Source organism: Nuphar pumila, chromosome 15, assembly GCF_984573655.1.
Source record: "Nuphar pumila chromosome 15, dmNupPumi1.hap1.1, whole genome shotgun sequence".
NCBI classification, from domain to species: domain Eukaryota; kingdom Viridiplantae; phylum Streptophyta; class Magnoliopsida; order Nymphaeales; family Nymphaeaceae; genus Nuphar; species Nuphar pumila.
Window position 1 is genome coordinate 63,607,465 of NC_143263.1, and position 27,628 is coordinate 63,635,092.

A 27,628-nucleotide genomic window follows, 5' to 3' on the forward strand; every position below is an offset into this window, starting at 1 on the left:
ACATTTACAAATTTCCAAAAGCAGCCAATTTTATTTCTCCCAAATATTATTTTGTCTGCAATTAGCAAAGAAAGAAAAACCTATTTACTATATCTGTCTTAGGATTATGTTTTTAATTTTTTTTCTTATTATAAATACGTTATTGTGTGGTTCTATATTTAGATTGGATGATTGATTATTAATTTATAACTATTCCTCTTTAAACACTAGCTTCTTCATAATTTGGTTAGTGTAGGCATAGGCCATAGGTTGTAGCAGGTAGCTTCTTTGCGATCTAGGCAACGAATTTGCATCCGCATCCATCCATAATTAAGCATTTTGCGGGTTTCATATTTCCAACACTGTAAAAATCCATCATGTTCTTGCATCTTTGTAGGTTCAATGTGGTTAAAATGAATGTTTTTACTTTTAGAGATTTTACCTAAGTAAGGGACATGTACATCATAAATAAATCAAATCATGATATTTTTAACAAATTATACCATATGGTTTCAATCAAATGAGGTGATGGACCTAGATTGAATTAATGGAAGTCAGAATATCCCCTTACTTTGCCTTGCGTCGTCATTGGCAGAGAGAGAGAGAGAGAGAGAGAGAGAGACGAAAGTAATTCAACATTACCACTCATGAAGATCAACAAAATGTTGAACCCATGAATTGAACAAGAACAAAAGCCAAAACAAATAAAGAAAGCACAAGAGAAAAGAACATTAGACAGATAAAATGGGCTCACGTCATAGCCGCTTGCCCAGATTGTGACAAAGGATAGGTAGCATCAGTAGGAGGGAGTGGAAGATCACTAAGATGCATACGCAAGATCGCATAAACATCTACCAAAATTTTATGCACCAGGTTTTGAATGTTAACTCGAATATGACGAAAATGAGCATCGTTTCGCGCCATCCAAACAAACCACCAAGAGGTAAGCAACCACGTCCGCCAGATGAACCTCCACCTCTTGCTGCGCCTAATACAAACCGGCTCCAAGATCAGATCTAGCGCAAAGGACTCCTCCTTAACAAATACTTCCGGATGCCTCCAGGTCCTACTAAAGATTTTCATAAATATTGGGCAAGACCAGAACAAGTGAAACGTAGATTCTTCTGCAGCTTGACAAAGCACGCACCAACTCGGGAGTTGAATGCCCCACTTCTTTAAATTACTGTGGGTCTGGATCCTATCGTGCAAAATTAACCAAGCCAGGACTCATGAACGGGGGGAAGGACCCTTCACCCAAAGCACATCCTCGGGCAACCAATCAGCCCCTGGCGGTAGCAACGATCTATAGACTTTTTTGGTGAAAAACTCTCCGTTTGGTGCCAACGCCCACTGCAACCACTGACCAAAATTTCCGGAGACCTCAAAATGGTCTCTAAAGCAGGCTAAAGCCCTCAACCACGATTTACGCAAGTGCGAGAGCGCCAAACCTCGGGTTCCCAGACGAACCGGAATAAGAGTTGGATCCCCATATTTAGCAAGAAGAAAACTAGCACAAGGGTTATCTGGTTGGTGGGCCAACCAACATTGCTTGGCGACAAGAACAATGCTTCGCAGTCTGGGCACTGGGATGCCTAAACCACCCATACACTGAGGTAGAACCACCGAACGCCAACCAATCAAGTGACGCTTACCTGTGAGTTTACACCCAGACCAAAGAAAGCCTGCCAGCAAGCGCGTCAGCTGCTTCTCTACTCCCACAGGCATCACAAACAGAGACATGAAAAATTCTGGAATAGTTGAAAGAACATGTTTGACTAAGGTTAGACGTCCAACGCTAGAGAGATAAGACGACTGCCACGAAAGCAATTTGCGCTTTACTTTTTGAAGCGTCGGAGCCCAAGCCGCTGAAGATAGAGGCTTCACTTGTAACGGCAAGCCAAGGTACATAATAGGCAAGTCAGAAGTAGTGCAATTAAAAATTATTTTTCCAGCTGCAAGCATATTGGCATTAACATTGAACATGGTAATAGAGCATTTGGTCTCATTTAGAGATAGCCCGGACATGGAGAGAAAGAACTGAATGATAAGCTTGAACCTAAGCATCTGTTGAACATTTGCACGGCAAAAAATGATCATATCATCAGCATAAGTAAGAATATGACCCGGGAAGTCGGAAACCTGCAAATGATCAATGAAACCCGATACAACAGCCCGCTTAAGCAAGACCACAAGACCCTCAGCAACTGCATTGAACAACAAAGGTGATAGGGGGCACCCTTGCCGCAAACCCCGCCCTAGCTTGAACCGGTCTCCTCTAATACCATTGATATTTAACATGGCCTGGGCATTTGAGACCAACTCTCTCACCCAACCAGAAAAACGACGACCAATACCGAAATTTGCTAACATTTGAAATAAGAATGGCCAATGCACAGAGTCAAAAGCTTTATGAAAGTCTAATTTAAGGACAAAGTAAGGTTGACCGCTATGCTGCAAGGAATGGACCACCTCGGACGCCATGATGAACGAGTGTTGGACCCTCTTATTACGGATAAAGGCGAACTGAGAGTCTGAAAAAATCTGGTTAGCCACCGATTTCAGCCTATTCGCCAAAACTTTGGCAAACATCCGATAGAGAGCACTCATAACTGAGATAAGTCGGAATCGAGAAATATCATTGGCCTCATCATCTTTCGGAATGAGCGAAATAATAGCAACATGCAAATGATAAGGCAGTCTGGAGTTACGATGAAACTCATCAAACATACTCACAACGTCTGATTTAACACAGTCCCAAAAGATTCTAAAAAAGTCGACATGAAACCCGTCAATGCCAGGCGCTTTCCAACCCGACAGATCCTTAATGGCTGAAAAAATCTCATCTTCAGAGAACCTTCTTTGCATATATCTGGCTTGCTCTAGCTGAATTGAGCCAACTAGGATATTACCAAAGACACCCTCCGCAGTTAACGAAGCAGAATATAAGTCCTTAAAGTATAGCGAGACTGCCGGATTAACGTGCTGATTGAGATAAGAAACACCTTCAATGGAGATAGAAGGAACAACCTTCCTCCTATGACGATGGGAAGCATATGAGTGAAAAAATTTAGTGTTGCCATCACCAGCCGCAAGCCATTTCACCCTAGACCTTTGCTTCCAACGAATTTCCTCTTTGATCCTCCAGTTTTTCAAGAGCATGGTTAATTCTAAGGACCTGGCCTGAAGATTGAGAAGTTGCAAATCAGAAAGAGAGTCAGGAGAAGACATAGACTGATACAACTCAGAAATCTCTTGATCCCATGCGGCTATTTGCTGAAATTTCTCCACCTTACGACTATGAAGCCAAGCTTTGATATCCTTAATTAGACGAGAAAGTTTATTTTGATATCCTTAGCTAGACGAGAGAGAGAAGGTTGTTGCCCAAGATAGAAGACCTGCTAAATGAAGGCTTACCAAATTCAAAGGATTCAATTATTATAGTTTCCGTTGCTTCGTCAAAACAAAAAATAAAAAAAAAACTGTAAAAAAAAAGGTTTCTCATCAAAGATATATCAAGAGTCCTTTGATTACATCAATAAAGGTAAGTGACGCAGGAGCTGAGAAGAAAACCTGGCTCCATAAAAGATCCAAATGAATTCATTTTTTATTTTTAGATTGTATGCCATCTAGTAAATCAAGCGCTCTCGGTTTACATCAGTAAGGTTGCCTGCACCCCATTAACCAGATTCCCAAAGGGGGCATTTACAGCGGGGAGGAGAATTTAGGAATGTTCAATCATGGCGTCTGAACTTGTACACAGTCTTTCCCAGATGCCCATCGATTTATTCGGGTCGGATGAGCGTGTGCGCAACTCTTTGCAAGCTTGCCACTGAAAGTATTTATCGATGGCGGGCAGAGTCACAAAGATAAAGTCGGTTCTTTGCTCCATTCCTGTTTTCCTCACGCCCTGAAAGATTGTCAATGAGATTGAGATCATTAGAGTTTTTTTTTTTTTTTTATGGAGTGAGACATCGGAAGAAAAGAAGTTGAATCTGGTGGCTTGGGATACTGTCACTCTACCCATTGATAGAGGGCGGTTGGGTGTTAGACGGATTGCCGTTATGAATCAGGCCCTTCTCTGTCGCTGGTTTAGGGATCTCCTAGTTGCGCAGGGCCTAGCTGTTCACTTTGGCAGCGGCTCCTGAGGGATAAATATAATCTGACCCAAGGCTGTTTGTGTGTTTGATCGCCGCGTCCTGCAAGATGTCAAGAAAATCAAACTGTGGACGCAGCGGACACGCAAAATGCGCGTCCGTGGAATGGTGATTCACAGTTCCACCTCTCCCTCTGTTACGCCCGAGAACGGTACGGAAAAACACCATTTAAAAAAAAAATCAGGCAGGAAAGGGGTTGTCTAACCACAACTCTCTCTCTCTCTCTCTCTCTTGTACAGTGACCGGGTAGCCAGACCCATCTCTCGTACCCCTTTTATTCTTTCTTTCTCTTCTTGTTTGTTCTTTCTTTCTTCTTTTTTTTATTAGGGTCCTGAATAATTTTTTTTAATTAGGGCTATGAATCAATTTTTTTAAGGGTTTTTATATTTAGTTTGATTAAGGTTTTTCATTAGTTTCATTATGAATTTTTTTCTTTGATTTTCTTTGATTTTCTTTGATTAGGGTTTTTTCTTTGATTTTCATTGATTAGTGCTTTGAATCAAATATCTTTAATTAAAAATTTTGATATTTAATTTGATAAGCACTTTTCTTTGATTTAATTACTGTTTTTTTATTGATTAGTGCTTTGAATCAAACATCTTTAATTAAGGCTTTTGATATTTAATTTGATAAGCACTTTTCTTTGATTTAATTACTATTTTTTCTTTGATTTTTTATTAGGCTTTTGAATCAAATACCTTTAATTAGGGCTTTTGATATTTAATTTGATTAGGGCTTTTCTTTGATTTGATTATGACTATTTTCTTTGATATTCTTTTATTAATTAGGACTTTGAATCAATTTTTTTAATTATGCTTTCTTATAGTTAATTTGATTAGGGTTTAAATTAAAGCTTTTTATATTTATTTTTATGGTTTCTTTTTTCTTGCAGTTTATTTTTTTATTTATTTATGGTTTATTATCTCGCATTTTAGGGTTTTATGATTTGTTTATGATTTTTGCATTTATATATAAAAATATAAATTCTTAATTTTTCTCAAATTACCCCAAAATTAAACATTTTTTGGTACTTGATCTGGATTGAGATCCATATTTTGGGGCTAAAATCCATAAATTTTGATAAACTTTCATAATTAGATCCAATACGACATGGATTAAAGAATATATATATATATCAATTCTTATTTTTTTTTCAAATTACTCAATTTTTAAATAAATTTTGGTATTTAGTTCCAATTCGAGATCATTATCAGGGGCTAAAATCCATAATAAATATGTTAAAACACTCATATGTTAGGGCAAATCGAGTCATATCATCTAAAAAAAAGTTATTCGACTCATTATCCATGTGTTCAAGCTGTTGGCACAACGTAAAAATCAAACGCCGGACACAAGAAACACAGCTTCTTATTCAGTGAAATAAACCTCGAACATAGTACAATTGTTACATGACAGACAATAACATATGTTTTGTCTGTTATGTTCTGCTATTTTGTCCAATCTTAGATAAGCAATCAAACACACCCTAAGACTGTATTTCATTCTCCTCTGTTTGGTCTCGTTGGCGGAAGATCTGGCATGCCTTCAAAAAGCAGGTTGTTACTGATCGTACATCATCTCCTTTGTCTTGGGCATGTGCAAAGGATGGCCTCTTCTCAGTCGGCTCATGCTACAATTCGTAAATTGCGCAGCCTGATGCCTCCCCCTTTTCTTAAGGATGTCTTGTGGGGTTCTGGCCCAACTCCAAGGTCTCGTGTCTTTTGCTGGATCCTCTCTTTGGATCGGGTTCTTACCCACTCTGACTTGAAGAGGCAGGGTTTCTGAGTTTGGTCGTCCACTTCCAAATCTGGTGGTTCGGTGAGGACTCATGGTTCAGGGATAGGACATCTGAACGTGATCTAGGGGAGGAGATGGCGTTCGTGATAACTGACTGGTGGTTAAGGAGCAGCTAGTGCACGTCACCCTGTGTTGGAACGTTGCATGTTCAAAACCCAAATGGTATAGTTGTATAACTGGTAAGGGAGCTTTAAAAAAAGAGTTATATATCTGGAAGGAGCGAAATAGGATACACAGCCAAGTATCGAACCCGTGTCGTCCTTCAATCAATTTAATGCCTTAAGCTGACACACCTAACCAGAAGTGCAGAGCCCTTTCATCAAAACCCCATGTTTAGAAATTGAACAGTATATCGAATATCCATCTGGTTAAGGCATATCTTACCATTCTTCCCATTATTTTATACTTAAGTTCAGTTGTCCTGGAAGAATGTTGGCTACACTGGACTATGCCTAGGGGTGTCAACCGGTTGGGTTTGGTTGGGACCCAAGTATAACCAGACCTGACCCTGATTTTCAGGTATGGTATCTGGTCTGGACTTAGGTCTAATCGAATCTATCATAAGAGAAACCATATACCCAGACCCAATAAGAGCTATATGAACCACACCCGGTAAAACAATATTTTTTTCATCATTTTTACATTGAAAAATTGCGGGTCTTAATCGGGACTTGGACCGGTCCCGGGTCTGGTATAAAATTTCACAAACTATAACCAGGTCCTTTGTCCGAACCCAGGTCTTCTTATTTATTACCATAAACCCGACCCATTGACACCCCTAACCATAGTGACAAACGTTTTTATCAGCAATTTCTCATTTTCCAAAAACTTGCGAGAAATTAAAAAAAATCCATAAATCTTGCATTTTTGGGTCCTTTGGTCTTGGTACAAGATCCCAAACTTCATTCCTTTGGAATTGATTCAGTTCTTCAGTCATGGCTAGCATCCAGAACTCATCGATGATGGCTTCATCAATCTTTTTTGGTTCAAGTTGAGAAATGAATGCCATATTTGCAATCCGTTCTAGCTGATCTCTAGTCTGAACCCCCTTTGTCAGTTCTCCCAAAATCTGCTTTTGAGGATGATCTTTGATATCGACAAATGTTCTTTGATGATCATCTTCATTAGACTTAACTGTGTTATCTAGAAATAAATCTGTACTTTCAACATCATCATCGTTAGTTTGCTTATGAACAGATTGATCAATAGATTCACAGAAACTAACATGCATAGATTCTTCAATAGACTTAGAATACTTATTGAAAACCCTGTATGCTTTACTATGACTTGAATATCCTAAAAATATGCCTTCAATAGATTTAGCATCAAATTTATCTAGGCTATCTTTTGTGTTTAGGATAAAGCATTTACAACCAAAGACTTTGAAATAGTCTATTCTTGGAGTTCTGTCATAGAATAGTTCATAGGGAGTTTTATTTAATAAGGGTCTAATGAGAACTCTATTTGTTATGTAGCATGCAGTATTAACAGCTTCTGCCCAAAAAGATTTAGCAAGATTATTGTGTTGGAGCATAGTTCTAGCAGATTCCTGAAGGGTTCTATTCTTTCTTTCTACTACACCATTTTGAGGTGCAGCTCTAGGAAATGCAAAGTTATGAGAAATACCATGCAAGTTACAAAAATTTTCAAAAAGCTCATTTTCAAATTCTCCTCCATGGTCACTACGGATTTTAACAATAGAACAAGATTTTTCATTTTGTAATTTTTTACATAAAATTTCAAATTGACAAAACGTATCACTTTTGTTTTTAAAAAATATCACCCAAGTAAATCTTGAGTAGTCATCTACAATGACAAAAACGTATTTATTGTGATTATGACTAGCTATCCTAGAAGGACCAAAAAGATCTAGGTAGAGAAGCTCTAAAGGTCTTTTGCTTGAAATGATATTTTTTGATTTGAAAGATGATTTTGACAGTTTTCCTAATTGACATGCATCACAAAAATAGTCCTTTTTAAAAGATATTTTGGGTAACCCACGTACTAACTTATCTTTAGCTAATTTAGACATGTATTTAGAATTGACATGATCCATTCTCATGTGCCATAGATGTTGAGAGTCATTATTAGCTATGAGGCAATGTTCTGTGATGTTTTCTAGGTATAGTTCATATATATTATTTTTTCTTATGCCTTTTAAGATAATATTTTCGTTGGTGTCTGCTATAAGACAAGCATTATGATTAAAGCTAACATTATAACATGTATCACACATTTGACTAATACTTAGAAGGTTATGTTTTAAGCCTTTAACCAGGAGAATGTCTTTGATAAGAGGTTTATCTATATTTCCAATATTACCAATACCTATTATCAAACCTTTGTTGTTATCTCCAAAGGTGACGGTTCCTCCTTCCTTTTTATGAAGAACAGCAAAGAGGTCTGAATGTTCAGTCATGTGTTTTGAACATCCACTGTCTAGAATCCATCTGTTCTTCTTATTTGGAGCCTGCAAATCATCAAGTAAAATTTCTTTTTGGTACCCAATCGGGTCCCTTTTTGTTAGACCTTGGAACCCATATCCATTTGGATTTGAGTTTGTCTACAACCTTAGAGGAGTTAAAAAAATTAACATTATAATACTCCTTATTTGGTTCAGATGAACTTTTCACAAAAGTGGTCTTTTGATTCATACAAGAAGGCTTGTTGAAATGAGAGTAGCCAATACCATTCTTGTAGAAAGAGACTTTTTGAGAAGATAGGAGTTTATCCAAGTTCTCTTTTCCTTTGGTAAACTTGAAAACCGTTTTCATAAGGTTTTCAGTTTTACTTTTTAATTCTGAAATTTCTACTTGCAGTTTTTTAGTCTTGAAGCTAGTAGATAAGATTTCAGAAGTAATAAGAAGATTTTTCTTTTTCAACTCAGAGTTTTCACTACTGAGTTTTTCATTTTTTCTGGGAAAGCTCTAAATTTTCAGATTTTAAAGTTTTATTTTTGAAGCTTAATTTTCTAGATTCTTCAAATAGTTCTTGAAAAACATCTAGAAGTTCTTCAAATGAAAAATCAGAAATTTCACTTACAGAGCTTTCGTTTGCCATGAAGCACATGTTTGCAGTTTCGGCTTCATCATCACTTGACTCTTCACTGGTGGATGGTTCTGAGTCATCCCATTGAGCATGCAGAGCCTTTTTCTTGAAGAACCTCTTTTTTGGTTCCTCGGTCTTGGACTTTCTTTTGAGAAGGGGACAGTCACGCCTCAAGTGACCTGGCTTATTACACTGATAGCACATGGGATCTTCCTTAGGATCTTTTCTTTCCTTGTGCTTGTTTGGAAGCCGGTTCCTTCTCATGAAGTGCTGGAATTTTCTGGTTAGTAACGCAATTTCAGATTCTTTATATGAGTCTTCATTCTCAGATAGAGCTGGGAAGGCTAGAGTTTTCTTTATTGGTTGTTCTTCTTCCCTTCTTTCTTTCATGTGGACTTCATAGGCCATAAGATTGCCTATTAAGTCGTCCAGAGTAAGCTTAGATAAATCTTGAGCTTCTTCAATAGCTGTAGTCTTTTTCTCCCAATCAGTTGTGAGAGATCTCAAGATTTTCTTCACCTTTTCTGTCTGAGAATATGTTACACCCAGAGATTTCAGATCGTTGGTGATGTTGGTGAATCTGGTAAACATCTCTGCGATGGGTTCATCTTTGTTCATTTTGAACAACTCATATTTTCTGACAAGAGATGAGATTTTGGCTTCTTTTACTTTGTTGGTTCCTTCATGAATAACCTCCAAAGAATGCCAAATATCATATGCAGATTCACATATAGATATTCTATTGAATTCGTTTTGATCAATGGCACAATATAAGGCATTTATAGCCTTTGCATTTAGGTTTGCCATTTTCTTTTCTTCATCAGACCATAAGTTATAGTCTGCGGATGGAGATGTGTATGGATGCTCAACAATTTTTCATACAGCAAAATCTATGGATTTGAGAAGTATAGCCATTCTGCACTTCCAGTATCCATAGTTGGAGCCATTGAAGAAAGGAGAACGAGATGTGTGTTGACCTTCAATATCACGAGCATAAGAGGTAGATGCCATTTGTGCTGGAAGACTTGTTAGGTCGTAACCAGCAAACCTGCTCTGATACCAAATGAAATTCCACTAGAGGGGGGGGGGTGAATAGTAAAATACGATAAAGATCAATAAAATAAAATAATCAGGCAGTAAGACACAACACATAAAACACAGAATTTATACTGGTTCGGTCAATTCCCAGACCTACATCCAGTCCCCAAGCAAACCACTTGAGCTTTCCACTATAACATCCGAGTCACCGGATAAATAGTACAACACCCTCTTCCTCAGAGGTCTTCTTCTCTCAACAGAGAAGGGGCACACCCTCTTCCACAGAGGTCTTCTTCTCTCAACAAAGAAGGACAACACCCTCTTTCACAGATGTCTACTTCTTTCAAAAAAGAAGGAAAACAGTGAATAACAGAGTTACAATACTTCCTATAGAACCTTCAGAATGATATGAATGCACGAATGAAGGATTCTCAAAATGTTCTGTTTGTCACTCAGAGGATACTCTTTGTCAAAGAGCTGGACTTGATTTTTTCTCTTTTCTTTTCTTTTTCTCTTTCTTTTTCAAGGCTCTCTTTTCAAATATCGAATAGGAATTTTTCTCGTTGTAAGCTCACATGTCCATTCCGTTCCATGTTGAATAGTTTATTTGAGTGTGTTTATATAGCTTTTAAAAAAGTAGTCGTTACATTTTGAAATCGTAGCCTTCTTGAGATGTGAAATGATATGTTATTTCAAAAACATCTTTTGGAGAAATTCGAACAAGTCTTTTTCCATAAAAGTAAAATATAGGGTACACTAGTCGTTGTAATATTTTAGGTAATACATATTTTATGTAAAAAGTCTATTTCTTACAATAGTACATTGGACGTTGGATTGTGGTTTTGTCTTTATTCTAATTAATGATTTTAGGTACATAAGTACTTCTTTACTTTAAATGAGTGTAAGTACAATGAGTGCTTTGAGATATTTATTTGTACATAGTCATGTCAAGTGTTTTCTTTATGTTGTGGTTTTCAAAGTCTTCAGAGAGAATGAGAACTACAAGAAAGTCGACATTCTTGAGGAGGATATTTAACAAGGATTTCTTACAGGAGGTATTTAATGCTATACAAAGAGAATGATGACTTCAAGTAAGTCGACATTCTATGGGTTTGTAAAAAGGTAACTAGAGTCTTTTCAAAACCTTTATTATATTTATTTTCTTTGTGTAGCCGATTTTCATGTTTTGTCTTTTTCCTATATTTGAAAACATTTCTTTAAAGATGGTAACTAGGGTCTTTTCAAAACATATTATTTTTGTTATGTAGCCGATTTCATGTTTTGTCTTTTTCCTATATTTAAAATCATTTCTTTAAAGAAGGTAACTAGAGTCTTTTCAAAACATATTATATTTGTTTTTCTTTATGTAGCCGATTTCATGTTTTGTCTTTTTCCTACATTTCTTTTCATGTTGTCTTGTATATGATGTAAGGTACAATTATTACATCATGTCAAAATACCTTTTTCATAAAGGGTTGCAAGAAGGTACAATTATTAGTTTTCAAAAAGGAGCTTTTTGAAACTATCGTATACTTTTATGATATAGTTTTTATGAATGAGTATGAAATATGCAATATGCATGTTCCTGAAGGTTCTGTTACATATGACTCTAAAGAAGAAAGAAATGTTCATCTTGAGGTAGCCGATCTCTTCAGTTGATCTTTAGGAATGCATGGCTCATCAAGCTTTTTCTTCAAGGAGTATGATTGCACTAGTTGTACTTGAACAGGAAGTCTCCATCCTTTTTGGGTGAGATATCCTTGCATCAAATACTCGTTAGATTTATGGCAAAACATATTAAATCATAATGTAACATTTTTCAAGAGGACATATTACCATATCATATAAAATCAAATACGACAGTGTATCATATTATGTGACATCAAAACAAAGTTTCTCAACATTCTCCAGCGAAATCTGATGATCTCTTCCCCTGTAATCTGCAGAATGACATTTTGGAGGTAGGTGTTTATATTTTCCTCGCAAAATTTCTTGAGATGTCTGTCATGATGGATTGTTATGCTAGTCTTAAGTGCATTAAATTCTGAATGTATGATTTTGTTAATGATAGTCAAAATAATTCGGAAGCCATCAACTTCTCTAGTTGCATTTCCATGTGGCCTTGCTGTTGTTACATATTTCCTCTTTCTCATTCATGATTAGATGGTTAATTTTTTTTCTCCTCTCAAGTCTGCAAGCACTATTGCTTGTGCCTCTTCCAATAGTTAGGAAAGGATCACGTCTTTGATTCTCCCATTGAAGTGATAAGAAGTCTTTTTGTGTACATATTTCATATTAGCATGAGAATCTTAATCTAGTTATCAATTAGTTGAAGCCATGCATTCATAGAAACTGTTGCATTTTTTTTTGTGTTATTATTGTTTTTTGGGGTCTGATATTCTTGTTGATATTCTCAAATGGTTCTGTGTTCCTATTAACTTCCAGTTGGGTTGAATGAACAAATGCCTAGTGTTTATGCTTGTATAAGCCTGCAGGAATGGGGTTAATGGTTAGTGTCATGACCAATTTGGGTGAGAGAGACTGCTGGTCGTATTTCAAGAGAATCTCTACATTTCACTGCTAAGGCATTGATCACATTACAGAAGATATTTAGCAGTCAGCCATTACCTTCTGTATGAAAACTGGACTACATCCACATTTTTTTTTCTACTTGAATTTCATAGAAGACATGCATGATTGGATTTCTGGTGTTCTTGATGTAATATAAATATGAAGAGCGGCCTTGATTCTCATCTTCCTCTTTGCTATCCTTTATTCTGCAAGGTATAAAAAACATATCCTTCTCTTCACTATGGCAATCTCAACATTTTGCCTATATGCCTAACCAAGTTTGTGTCCTTCATTAACATCATCATCATCACCATTCTTTTTATTATCAATATCATGACTTAGAAATATTGTGAAGATTTTATTTTATTTTTTGTTTTTAGCAGAAATGGCTGCGCTATTTATGTGTTTAGATTGTTCCCTAATACCTGCACAAGCCTACACAGGTATAGTTGCATGCCCACATTCATATATGCGTGCAGGTATGTGTGTCAATTTGGAATAGGTTGTTAATTTTATGAATCTTTAGCCTGGTGCAAGGACATACATTCATTTGGCAACAATGGTATTCTACATGCCAAAAACAAAAACAAAATATAAAACAATTTTTTTTTATTGTGAATATTGTATATGATACATTGATGATTCATTGTGAGCCATGTATATAATTTTAGGGAATCACAAAGTATTTGTTACCGATATTGTATGCAGGAGACAATGTTAAAACCACCAAGAGTTTAAGATGTGTAAAAGTTTTACAACCATCTCAGTTTCAAACACTGCATCACTTACCACTACTCACTCACCTGTACACCTGCACTTCATCATATCTCCTTCACTTTTATGCATTTTTTTTTACCAGTATGTCATTGTTGGTGTCACTGCCTTCTCATTTGTACATTATCCATACATTGTATGGCCTATCATCTGCATAAAGTTTGTGGTCTGAGAACCATTTAACTAGCACTACCTAAATTCCCCCTCCAGCTCATGTTATGAGACTTCTCATAGCCTGTCATTTGACTTTTATAATACCTCACCAGGTTCTACAGTTTATTCATCATTTAATATTCATATTAGCGTTTGCACCACTCCATTGAGTTCATTCTTGATATCATAACCGACATCCCATCACAACAGGTGCTAATCATTTCACCACAGGCAGTAAAGCCTTTCATAGTGCTTCACAAGAAACCACTGGCCTTTCTTTCCTATAGTAGTTCATCAAAGAACTACTATAGTTGTAGCCTTTCACAGTAGTTCACAAGAAACCACTGTGGTCTGTCTTTCGTATAGTAGTCTATCAAAGAGCTACTATGGTGGTAACCCTTCACATTGGCTCACAAAGAACCTCTGTGATCCTTCATTTTTATAATAATTCATCAAGGAACTACTATAGCCATTGCATTTCACGATGGTTCACCTTGGACCATCCTGGCTCTTGCTTTCATCCATTACATATGCCTTCCTACACATAGGTCTTCGGTATACATATATATGTATATATACATATATGTATATATATATATATACATGTATATATGCATATTTCCTCATAAATACAGAATATGCCACTGCCTCTCATATATGCATTCTTTTCTTAATGAAATATGAGTACCTATTTAGGCATATTATCGATGTCCTTAGATTCAATGTAAATATTTTGCCATTTCCATTTTCCTCTCACTTTATACTAACTAAGTGTTTTGCAGGAAATATTCAGAAATTGTTGAAATCTCCTTAGATTTAGGATTTTATTATTTCTTTGCATTCTCAAACTTGTAATAAACTAGATATTAATGAAAATTCTACATTTCCAGTCTTAGATTAGAATGTATGAGCATACACATTTCTCTAGAATTGCTTGTTTTCGTATCATTTTCCTCTTTATTCCAAAAATTCACGAATGGGAACACGAATGGCACATGCACCACTTCGTAAGAAGTAATTAATCCTAAGTTGATGATTTACATCAATGGCCATAGTCAGGATGTAAACAAAACTTAGGATTTTTATCTTTTATAAAGTAACACTGGATCCACACTGGATCCTTTTCAAAATCTCATCATATTTTCTTTAAATATTTTCCTCTTTTATCAGAGTTTAGTCTAAAATTGATTCAATACATATATCAATGGCCATAGTCAGGATATATTGAGAATTAATTTCATTTTAAACTCTATAAAAGCACCAAAATATGTTTTATTCTTCACCTTGATTCAAATATAGATTATTATATAATACATTCAATGACCATAGCCAAGGATGTATTATATCTTCAATCTTATTTTAATTCAATTAAAATAATAAAATAAGATTTTCAAATCCAATTGCAAATTCTTTAAACTCATTCATTATTTAGGATATAATCGCATCATATTTTCAAAATTCTTTGCCAAAACTCCAAGTGATCTTGAATATCTTTCTTCAATCTCTATTTCGATTCATTCTTCTATTTTATTTCAAAGATTTAAACTTCGATTTCAAAGTCCAATTTGACTTTGAGATTTCAAATTCAATTTTATACTCAAAATTCTATTTCCAAATTCAATTTCAAAGTTCAATTTAACTTTGAGATCTCTAATTCATCTTCTGATTCTAAATTCAAACTTCAAATTCAAAGTCCAAATTGACTTTGAAATTCATTTGTATATTCAAGATTCAATTTCTAAAATATCAATTCAAACTTCGGAATTCTTGAGTCATTTTCAGGATTCTAATTCGAATTAACATCCCAAATTTCAAAGCTCAATTTAAAACTTTGAAATTCTTGATTCATCTTCTAAATTTAAAAAAAAAAAATTAGAAATCCAATTCTAAAGTTAGAATCCAACTCCGTTTAGGATCCATAATTCAATTTCACTTTGGATCTCAGATTTCAGATCCAATTCCATTTTAGGATTCAGAATTCAATTCCATCTTGGATCTCAAACTTCAAATCCAAATTCCATTCCAAACTTTGGATCCAATTCCATTTTGGATCTCAGACTTCAGATCCAAATTCCATCAAGATTCAGACTTTGGATTCAAATTCCATCTTGAATTCCAGATTTCAAATCCAATTTCATTCCCAATTCCATATCTCAAATTCAAATCTATCTTAAATTTCCAGATTTCAAATCCAATTCCATTTTCAAATCTCATCTAGACTTCTTAAATCCATTTCTATTTTTAATACCATTTAGATCCTGATTTCAAATTTTAAATATGGAATTCAATTCCACTTCAAATATTCATTTCCTCTCCTAAATCCAAGTTTAAAATTCAAATTCAAAGCCCATTTTTGACTTTGAAGCTTCATTTTCTTTTCACTCATCTTCAAATCATTCTTTTCAATTCAAAGATTTATTCTTCCAACTCTGATTATTTCAAAGACTTAGAACTTCAAGATATCTTTCCTGATCTATCTCAAGTTCTAAAACTAGATTCAACCATTTCTTCACTCAATCATCAAATTCATCTCAGAAAAGCTTGGAAATTTCCAAAATCATTTTTCAAGAGAGCATACATCCTTGCATTGCACAAGCATAATTCTTTGTGCATTTAGACTTAAGATAAATTCCTAGATAATATTTAGGTAAAGCAAAAGGCATAAATTCGATCCTTGGTTCGATTACCTCTGGTAAAGCTGCCAGGAATGGTCGAACCTCGTACCGACGAGTGAATTCCGTCTCTCCATTTTTCGCGCAATATTTCAAAACGGAGGCGAGTAATTTTCTAAATATTTTCAAATCAAGGTCAAGTGAGACCCTGCAAAGGAGTTTCTCTCTCTTCTCTTCTTTCTTTTCTCTTCTCTCTTCTTTTCTGTCTTTTATTTTTTCCCTTCAAAAAAAGGAGAAAATAGAGGCTAGAAAGGAAAAGAGAAAGGAAGAGAGAAAAATATCAAGAGAGGAAAATTTTTGCGATGATCACAGGCACCCCATACCGTGGAAATAGCTAATGTTATTCTCATAAGACGGGAATATCCCTGATTTCAGCATAAACATGTAAGTGTGTTGAACCACGTATGGAAATATTGTTAAATCCAATCGTAACACTGAAGTATGCAAATTAATGCATTTTTAATGTGAGAATTATTGCATGTTATGTAAAGTAATTTAGAGACAGCTTCTTGAATGATAGAAATTAACGAGATGTCACATGTAAGAGAATGTGTATTTGCTGACACATTTACTTGTCTCTTAGAAATAAATTCATGCAATGCCTCTGTTGTTTATACTTGTGCAAAAGTTAGTAAACATGAGGTACTTTTACACTTTACACGTGGCACATCTTGACACTGACACTGAGTAGTGCGTACCTTGAGAAGGTACGTGGCTTGAGGCATTGGTAAGCGCACCAGGTGCACTTACTTCATGAAATAAAAAGAATGAAACCTGAACACCATAGGGTATGAATAAATATGACTTGTTTGGGCTCAGTTGGAGTCCTTTGGCAGTGGCCTTGTGTTGTAAATGGACTCCTATGTGAATATATTCTGAATTAGAAAAGAAATAATATGGTGTTATGACTGCTTTCACGAGCAGTGTGCTCTGTTGACCAGGTGAGGCTGAGCACATGAATGGGCAGGCCAAGACCTCATTTTGCATACCCTACGGGGACCATGAGACAAATTCCTTGTTGAGAGGAATGATTAAATAATGAGCCTAAGAAAGATAAACCTGCTTTGCCCCATTCACAAAACGGTTCACCTTGGGAGAGGGTAGATGGTACAACCCTGAGTGACTTGTCGTTACTACGACACGTGTTTTGACACCAGACAACAGCCACCTTCAACAGAGCTTCAACCACTTCCTTCATGCCAGCCACCCTTCTTGGCAACAAGGCAACACCACTTCCCCTCTCTCCCAAACGTTTGAGTATTTGGTAGCAGCAACATCCTCCAAGCCACAACACCTCCATTCATGGCAGCAAAACCTCCATCTTCTTCAAGCTAGCAACAACACCATTGCTATAGCTTACCTTCAGCCAACCCAAGGTAAGATCTTCATTTTTTTTTCTTTTTTACTCTTTTATTTCCTTTATTGTTATGCTTAAGGCTACATGGAGTAGGAAATCCGTCCAATGAATGGACTGGATTTTTCCTTTTCACAGCAACATCAAACATAAGAGTTCGTGTACCCCCTCTTGATGGTTTTGATTTTCATGTTTTATATAATTTCATATTTAAAAATTGCATTTTCATTATGCATTTTATTCATTTTATATAGATTTATTAGTAGTTGATGTAGAATCCATAGAATTTTAGTTTTGTGCAAAGTCTATACGTTATGTCATGTGAGGTATTGCACCAATAAATTCTGTAAATTTTAGAGTAATTGGGTCTACATATCTTTGTTTTACTGCCGAAAATTTGAGTTTTTTGGGGTTTTGAAACCCATCTAAACCGATCAAACCCTAAATCAGGTTTTCTGTCTCTCAGAATTTCCAGTTTGCGCTTTAGCAGACAAGAACCTCTGGTACCACCCTTATGAAAGATTCAGATTGCTCTCTAAAAATCACAGCGGATTTATAATCGAATCTACTGATGATCTGGAAATTTTGAAGTTTTTCCAGTTAGTTTTGACCTCTATCAAAAATTGGATTTCCCAGCCCCCTGGGAAAATCTCAATTTTCCTTCGTCAGGGTATAGATAGACTCTAATGCACCAAGTCCACCCAATCCGTAGCCCGTCTGCAAAAACTTTCAACACAAAAGTTATTCCTAACATGTTTTCCTGCCATTTTCTAAAATTTGGGGATTTTTGGAACTGTCTCAGCAATTTTCCTGAAATTTTAGTTTCTGTCTGACAGATTCCAATATCCAGAAAAACCAGAGATTCGGGTCTCTGATAACAGTGTGAGTATTTCCAAACCGTAACCTGAATCTCAGTTTTGTAAAAAGATCAAATTTTCCCCTGTCTGTCACGGACATTTTCCCATAGTTTCAGAATTTTTCCCATCTGTCTGTTATTTTCCCACATTTTCTACCAAAACTTGTCTGTTTCCCCCAAATCCTAGAGTCGCCGGATTCCGATCCGACTTGCTGGAACTGTACAGCTCCGACCATAGATAAAAAGTAAAAAGTGTAAAAAGCCTTACTGTCCTCTGTCAACCCATAAAATTTGGGAAATTTTTATGGAAGTTTGATATCCGAAATCCCTTTTAGAATCAACATTTTAGTCAAAAATCACAAAATTTAGGGTTTTTATTTAAATTTACATATTTAAAAATACAAAAAAATAAAATTTTGAGCTTAATTCTGTTTTTAGGGTTATTTTAAGTGTCCATGCCAAATTTGGCTTAATTCCAAGTTCATTTGCTCCATGTGTTAGTTTATCTTTAAATTCAAAAGTGAAAATCAAGTTAAATTTGATATTTTATGATATTTTCGCCATTTTAGGGTTTTTATCATGTACATGAGCATGTAGAATCATATTAGGGTTAATTTCAATCTCATTTGCATTTCATATTTTTCAATTTTGCAAAATTTATTTCAGAAAACCCTGGTTTCAAGGCCATAGTCTTGTCATCAGGGGTATTTTGGTCATTTTAACCTAAATTTTGAAATTTCAATCTTTAATTTCATAAATTTTCATGCATATCATCATATTTCATTATATTGTATTTGATTTAATTCATTTTATTTTCAAATTTCAAAAATTTACAAAATTTCTTTTAGAAAACCCTGCTTTCAAGATCATCAGGGGTATTTTGGTCATTTTGACCCCAATTTCGAATTTTCAAGTTTATCTTCGAAATTTATTCATTATTTATTATGTTTATATCAAAGGGGGTATGATTATGGGTTTATATCTGAATAATATTCGATAATTTCCCATATTTTCGGATAAATTCAGAAAAACCAACATTTTTGTGCTAACACTGTTTTCTAGTTTTGCAGAAACATTCAAGAAGAAGAATTAGTTATTTTATTTCTTTATTTTATTCAATTCAATGTAAAAAAGCAATGTAATATTTGGAATAAGAGTTACATTTCTGCTCAGAATAGGGCTACATTGCATATAGTTTAATTTTTGCAAATTTCGATATTTGATGTATGATTCATGCACATTTATTCCAAAATTACTATGGTTTACATGAATGGCACATGCACAAGCTCTTATGGAGTTTATAAACTCGGTGGGATTCGTATTTATGACCACAGTCAGAATACGAAGAAAACCAAGATTTATGATCTTCGTATTAGCCACATTCAGCCTACACACTTAGGCTAACTTCAAAAATGCACTGCATTTTTGAAAACTTCAAAAGGATTTCCCAATTCCTCAATTGAAATTCTCTTTCAAATTCATATTCATTCATTCATATCATTCAAATTGCATTATTTTCAAATTCATTTTCCAATTTCAATTTCAGAAAATCAATTTTCTCAAGGATTTACTAAGTCTTTCTTAGGATCGGATTTTCTCAGAATTCTGAGTTTTCAAATGACATTTCAAAGCATTTCCCAAGTTCAAATCAAGATTTTCCAATGTTTTAAAATTCTCAAATTTCAATATCTCAAGTTTTCAAAATTCAATTTTCCCAAGATTTAAATTTTCTTGAGAAATCACTTTCCAATGCAAATTTTTGATTTTCAATGAAATTCAATCATTTTCCCAGGAATTCCATTTTCAAGCATTTTCCAGTCATTTTCCAAATGCATTTCAATTTTTCAAAGCAAACATCATGTTTTTCAAAACTTGCATTATTTTTAAAATTTCATAGCACAAGCCTAATTCTTTGTGCATTATAGGAAAAATAGAGCATAATTTAGATATTTGAGTCAAGTTAAAGCATATAATTGATCCTTGGTTCAATTACCCCTAGTAAAGGTGCCATGAACGATTGAACCTCGTACCGACAGACGGATCCCATTCCACAGAATTTTCCCACAAAATTTCAAAATGGAGGCGAGTAATTTTCAAAACCATTTTCAAAACTTTGGTCGAGTTTGACTCGCGAAATTCGTTTCTCTCTCGCAAGAGAGAGGAAAATTTTTGCGATGATAACAATATCCTGACTATGACCATTGATATATGTATTGAATTAATTTTAAACTAAACTCTGATAAAAGAGGAATTTAGGAAAATATGATGATTTTTGAAAAAGGATCCAGTGTGGATCCAGTGTTATTCTATAAAAAATGAAAATCCTAAGTTTTGTTTATATCCTGACTATGGCCATTGATGTAAATCATCAACTTAGGATTAATTACCTTTTATGAAATGATGCACGTGCCATTCGTGTTTCACCATTGTGGGATTTTGGGAAATAAAGGTAAAAAGCATTAAAATAAGCAATTTATGATATTTACAATGCTCATTCATTCTATCTAAAAGCTGGAAATGTAAATTCTCATTAAGACCTATTTCATTACAATGTTTAAAATTGAAAGTACAACTCCCAGGAAATGACATTTTCCACATATTGCCTGCAAAACATTGGTTAGTATGAAAGATAGAAAAGAATTACACATATCACATGGATTTCAAAGATGCAAAATGAGATGCTCCTATGCCACGATTTTTATGATTCAAGATGGACAGATGAAAAAAATGATATATGCTTGTATACCTATATACATGTATCTATATATATATATATATATATATATATATATATATATATATATATATATATATATATATATATATATATATATAGTATAGGTATATGGCATTTGTATAATGCAAGTGAGATATACCAATCATGTACATGGTATAATTAAGTAGCTAGGAAATGGCAAGGAAATAACGCAGAGGATTCCTAAAATGTTGTTTATAACAATGCAGCAGGGTGTGAACACCCCAAAATTTTCAAAGGTTTGTAAAAATAACATTTTTAACCCTAACTCCATCTTCTGAGAAAACCAAAGCTAAATTTCAGTCATTCTTCAAATTTTCTGGATTGAATTCCATATCGATATATTCAAATTCAATTCCAGATCCAAACCCAGTGCTTTAAATCCAAATCTGAGCCTCGTTGTCCAATTTTCAAATTAAAATTACAAAAATACCAAAAAATGGTTTTGAATGGCTTGGGCAGTTCATCCGGCATCCTGTTGGATCCACAACTCGGTATTTCTCAAATTGAGGTTTTAAACCTCGAATATTTCCCAAAAATCCAGATATAAACCCATTTTCTGAAGAAATTTTCCCAAAATAGCCTTGAATTCTCAGAAAAACTCTCTTTTGTAAATATTTTGCAAAAATACAAAAAATTAGTGTTTAATCTTTGTTTTCTCATAAAATCTTAGATTTTTATTGCAAAAATACAAAAAAATGGAAAAATAACACAAAACCCAAAAAAATTGGGAAAAAACTACAAGAAAAAAATGGTTTTAAAACTTTTTAAAAGTTAATTTTTGCTAAAAACCTCACTTTAAACCATTTTTATAAAAATTTTCTTAAAAAGGACCTCCTTTCTGAAAAAAAAAATGGCAATGGCCACAGGCTCTCCCCTCCCGCGCATTCCCTCTCATTTTCTACCCATCGTTCATCTCCAACAATCCCTCCTCTTTTCCACCTTCCATCTGCAACTGCTTCCCTTCTCGAGTTTTCCACTTTCCCTTTAAGAAGATATCATCCATCTTTCTCTGGAATCAACCACTCTCACGCAGTAACTCTTGAAACATCCATTATCTGTCCATCCACCCTTCTGGTTCTGCTTAGCCACATTTCCTCCTTCCCTCTTCTTCTTCTTCCCCTTTCTTCTCCTTCTTGGCATCACTAGAGGAAGACTGGCCCCGCAGCAAAGACATCCCCATCTACGGTAATAACTACCATCTTCATTCTTTAATTCTCTGTAAAATTCTCCCTTATTTCGCAGCATTTTTTTATTCCAGTTTCGTTATTTTTGCATCTTTCTTTCCTTTTAAGGCAGAATGGTGGGATCGACCTGCATATAGCAGGATCGACCCACCTATCGCTATAGTAATGGAATCTCTGATTCCAACAATCGTTTTTGTTTCTTTTAAAATTTCTTTAATACAAGTAATTTGAATAGTAATTAGTTTAGTGTGATTCTGCATTCACATCCAGTTTCCTTTCCTTATTTCATGTTCCCTCTGATTTTCTGTTTATGTTGGATTCCTTGTTTTGATAACATTCGATGGCATCCCATTCATATTTCATTCATTCTAGTTGTGTTATGTTGTGTTATCTAGTATATCCCTGCTTAACTTTACCCAATCCATCAGAAGATTCAAGGCAATACCACAACATCAGACCATCTAGTAAACATTCCCCCTCTCCTCTAATTTTTCTGATTTTCTTTTGCGTTTTCTGGATTCATCGCCCCATTAACGCACGTCCTGTAACCTCGATTTACATATAGCAATATTGAGTTACAGACGCACCATGACAGGGGAATCTATGTGTTTCAACACTTCTTTATTTTTGTTTTTTTTTTTATCTGATATACATCGTTAAGATCACTTGGTATCTCCTTCCATTAACGTTATGCCTTGATGCTGATTCTCTGATTTTATTTGGTAGTAATGGGAATTTTACCTCTGCATACATTTGTTCATATATTACAGTGCCTTTTATATTTCATCTTACTGCATATCGTCAGCCTGTCTGCATTTTTTTTGCTATGTATCCCCCATGAAAAAAAAAACACAGGTAACCCCAAGAACACACAAGTGATTCCAAAAAGAAAGGGAAAACCTAATGAATGCCTTGCTAGGCATTGTTCTGTTCCTGCAAGTGAGAATTCCACATCATCACCCACTTGCTCCTTTCAGTTTTTTTTTTTTGAGGCAATTGATCTTCATGATGATTTGGAAGGGAACCCATTAGGCTGGTCTAAGGATTTGGAGTCGCCAGTTAGTATTAATAAGCAAAAAAAAGAAGGAATCTCAATCTTATTCAGCATTTGGCTAGTAGGTCAAAAGATTCCTACAAACAACTGGATGCTTCACCAACTAACTTGCTGGAATATGGATCACGAGATCCACGTCAGAACAATAGTAGTGGTTCAATGTTGTCTACTGCTGACCTTCATGGAAAAAGTGATATTTTATCTTCAGTTGATTACATTTAGGGATGTGGACGAATTGTGAATCAAGTTTCAGTTGATCCTACAAAAGCTTACATCAGTTCTGCCTTGTCATTTGATTCCTTCATAAATTCATCTTGTAGAATACTCCTGCTCCCTGAATCAGGGTATTCTTCAGAGTGTCCTGCAATTATGGTGTGTGACTCCTCCAAAATTGGAGATTTGTCTAGTGAATAAGCAAGCTTCGTTTGTATCTCTGGTATGTCCAGGAGTCCCCACAAAGGTGGGTTTTCCATTTTTAACTGAAATGCACGATAAGTCCATGTAAGAGTTGCACTTCGCTACAACTATTAGACAGTGAAAGACCATAGACAGGGTGCAATACCAGCCAAATCCAGTTTTAGCAGTGATTGTGGAATATCACCTGCTGGGAACCTCATGGTTGAGCTCTCTATGAAGAGGGGCTGAAGGCAAGAAGGATGGGGTGCTTCAAGAACAAGAAGATCCAATAAGTGGGTTGCTGGGTCTCTTACTGGTGCCAAAAAAATCATATGTTATATAGGTATGCCCAATCTCCAAACTCTCACTTTCTCCCAATCTTTTCTTTAACATGGTAACTCGCTTCATAAGATATGGCATGCTCTTGATTTCTATCATGTGTATTGCTATATCGTATGTTTCATCCTCTTTTTTTTTTCTTTCAGTTGTTATCTTGCTTTTGATGCATACAAAATACAATTCAGTTCTCATCATCTCTCGGTCAAAATTTCCTTTTTTTTTTGGTTGAGATGAAATCATAACAGGATTGTGTGAATACTTTCCTGCTTTTGGCCTTCTATTTTACCACCTTCACAACCCAACACCTTTGTTTTCAGCATTTTTTTCTAACATTTACATTTATCTTCACTGCATCAACACCTGTGTTCTTAATACCTCAAATTCCTTCATGCCCCCACCAAACACCTCAGTAACTCCACCTTGTACATCCCCTGTACCAGCCTGCTGGTTATACTCACCTGTCACCTTATCAACACATTATTCAATATACCCTGTATATATGCTCAATCTCACTGGCCACACCTTTGCATTCATAACCCTCAGTATATCATCCCTTCAACCCACCTATGCATTATTTGCACCTGTTGGCATTCTCTTCACAGCACGTACCTGATATCTTCACACTTACACCAATCATCTTTTACCACAATTTCAACACAGCATGCTGCATTAACCAGTCAATTACCTGTATACTTGTTGTAAGTCACATGGCACTTATCTCAGCACCCATTGTAAAAGCACATTTATCTACAATAGCACTTTGCTGCACTTCAAACCCTTCACTGTCTCTACTTGTTGTTCTCTATACATTTTTTCCCCCTGTATCACTACATATTTCCATATTTCTTGCTTCCCTGCAATAGTCACATTCACCTTGCTGCACCTCACTGCATTCATTTGCACTTCCTTTATCACAGCATACTATTCACTGAGATAGCAGCCACTTTCTTGGCAATATGATACATTGTACATATGCTCCAATACCTATATATATATATAGTCTCATCATCATAAAGCATCGTATATACATTTCTTTTGATGTTTTCTCATTGACACTCATGTAATATCTCATACATTCTAGTTCTATCGTAACTTCTGAAATTCTCTCCATACTTGGTGTTTTGCCATATAAACTTTATTTTGCTGAAAATATGTGAAAAATGTCATTACCTGGGAGTTGTATTTTCAATTTTAAGTGTTGTAATAAGTTAAGTCTTAATGAGAATTTACATTTCCAGCTTTTAGATAGAATGGATAAGCATTGTAAATATTATAAATGACTTGTTTTCATGCTTTTTGCCTTTATTTTCCAAAATCTCATAATGGTGAACCACAAATGGCACGTGCACCATTTTATAAAAGGTAATTAATCCTAAGTTGACGATTTGCATCAATGGCCATTGTCAGGATGTGAACAAGACTTAGGATTTTTATCTTTTATAAAATAACATTGGATTATCTTCAAAACTCATCATATTTTCTTTAAATATTTTTCTCTTTTATCAGAGTTTAGTTTAAAATTAATTCAATATATATATATATATCAATGGCCATAGTCAGAATATATTGAGAGTTAATTTCATTTTAAACTCTATAAATACACCAAAATGTGTTTCATTCTTCACTTGAATTTAAATATGATTATTATATAATACATTCAATGACCATAGTCAGGAGTGTATTATATTCTCAATCTTATTTTAATTCATTTAAAGAATGAAATATGATTTTTTTTTCAATTTTAAATTCTTTAAAACTCATTCATCATTTAGGATAGAACTGCATCATATTTTCAAAATTCTTTTCAAAACCCAAGTGATCTTGAATATCTTTTCTTCAATTTCTATTTCAACTCATCAATTCTATTTCATTTTCAAAGTCCAATTTTGACTTTGAATTCATTTTATATTCAAAACTCCAATCAAATTCAAAGTTCAATTTAACTTTGAAATTCTTGATTCATTTTCTAAATTCCAGCTTCAAATTCAAAGTCCAATTTGACTTTGAAATTCATTTTCAAAATTCAATTCTCAAATCAACTTTGAAATTCCAAATTCATTTTCAAGATTCGAATTCAAATTCAAATTCAATTCAATATCTCAAAATTCCATTTTCAAAGTTCAATTTAACTTTGAAACCTCTGATTCATCTTCTGATTTCAAATTCAGAATCAAGTTTATTTTCGTATCTTCAAAATCAAAGTTTATTCAGAATCAAGTTTATTTTTCTTCAAACTGGGTTTTCAAAACCCAGATCCATCTTCAAAAGTCCGATTTGGACTTTCAAAATCAAAATCCGAAGTTAGAACCCAATCCCAACTTGGATCTCAGATTTTAGATCCACAATCCATTTTAGGATCCAGAATCCAACTCCATCTTGGATCTTAGACTTCGGATCCAAATTCCATTTAGGATCCAGAATCCAACTTCATCTTGGATCTTAGACTTCAAATCCAAATTCCATTTAGGATCCAGAATCCAACTTCATCTTGGATCTCAGACTTCAGATCCAAATTCCATTTAGGATCCAGAATCCAACTTCATCTTGGATCTCAGATTTCATATCCAAATTCCATTTAGGATCCAGAATCCAACTTCATCTTGGATCTCAGACTTCAGATCCAAAATCCATTTAGGATCCAGAATCCAACTTCATCTTGGATCTCTGATTTCAGATCCAAAATCCATTATAGGATCCAGAATCCAATTCCATCTTGGATCTCAGACTTCAGATCCAAATTCCCTTTAGGATCCAGAATTCAATTCCATCTTGGATCTCAGATTTCAGATCCAATTCCCATTTAAGATTCTAAATCCAGAATTCCATTTCATCTTTGGATTTCAATTATATTTTGGATACAGACTTTGGATTCAAATTCCATCTTGAATTCCAGATTTCAAATCAAATTTTATTCCCAATTCCAACTTTTCAAATCCAATTCCATTTCATTCCAGATTTCAAAATCCAAGTTTGTCTTGATTCCCAAAATTCCAAAAACCAATTTCATTTCTCAATTCTATTTGGATTTCTCAAATCTCATTCTGATTTCAAATTTCAAAACTAGAATTCAATTCTATTTCAAACATTCATCCAGGTTCAAAATTCTAATTCAAAGTCCATTTATGACTTTGAAACTTCCTTTCTTCTCTTTTTATCTCAACTTCAAAATCATTCCTTTCGAAGTCCAGATTTATTTTCCCAAACTCTGATTATTCCAAAGACTTAGAACTTTTAATCTCAAGTTCTAAGTTAGAAACCATTTCTTCACTCTATTATCAAATTCATCTAAAAAACACTTTGAGGTTTTCAATTCATTTTTTCAAAAAGAGCATACATCCTTGCATTACACATACATGATTCTTTGTGCATCTCGACTTAGAATAAATTCTTAGATAATCTTTTAGCAAAGCAAAAAGGCATGAATTCGACCCTTGGTTCGATTACCCCTGGTAAAGGCACCAGGAACGGTCGAACCTCGTACCGACGAGCGAATCCCGTCTC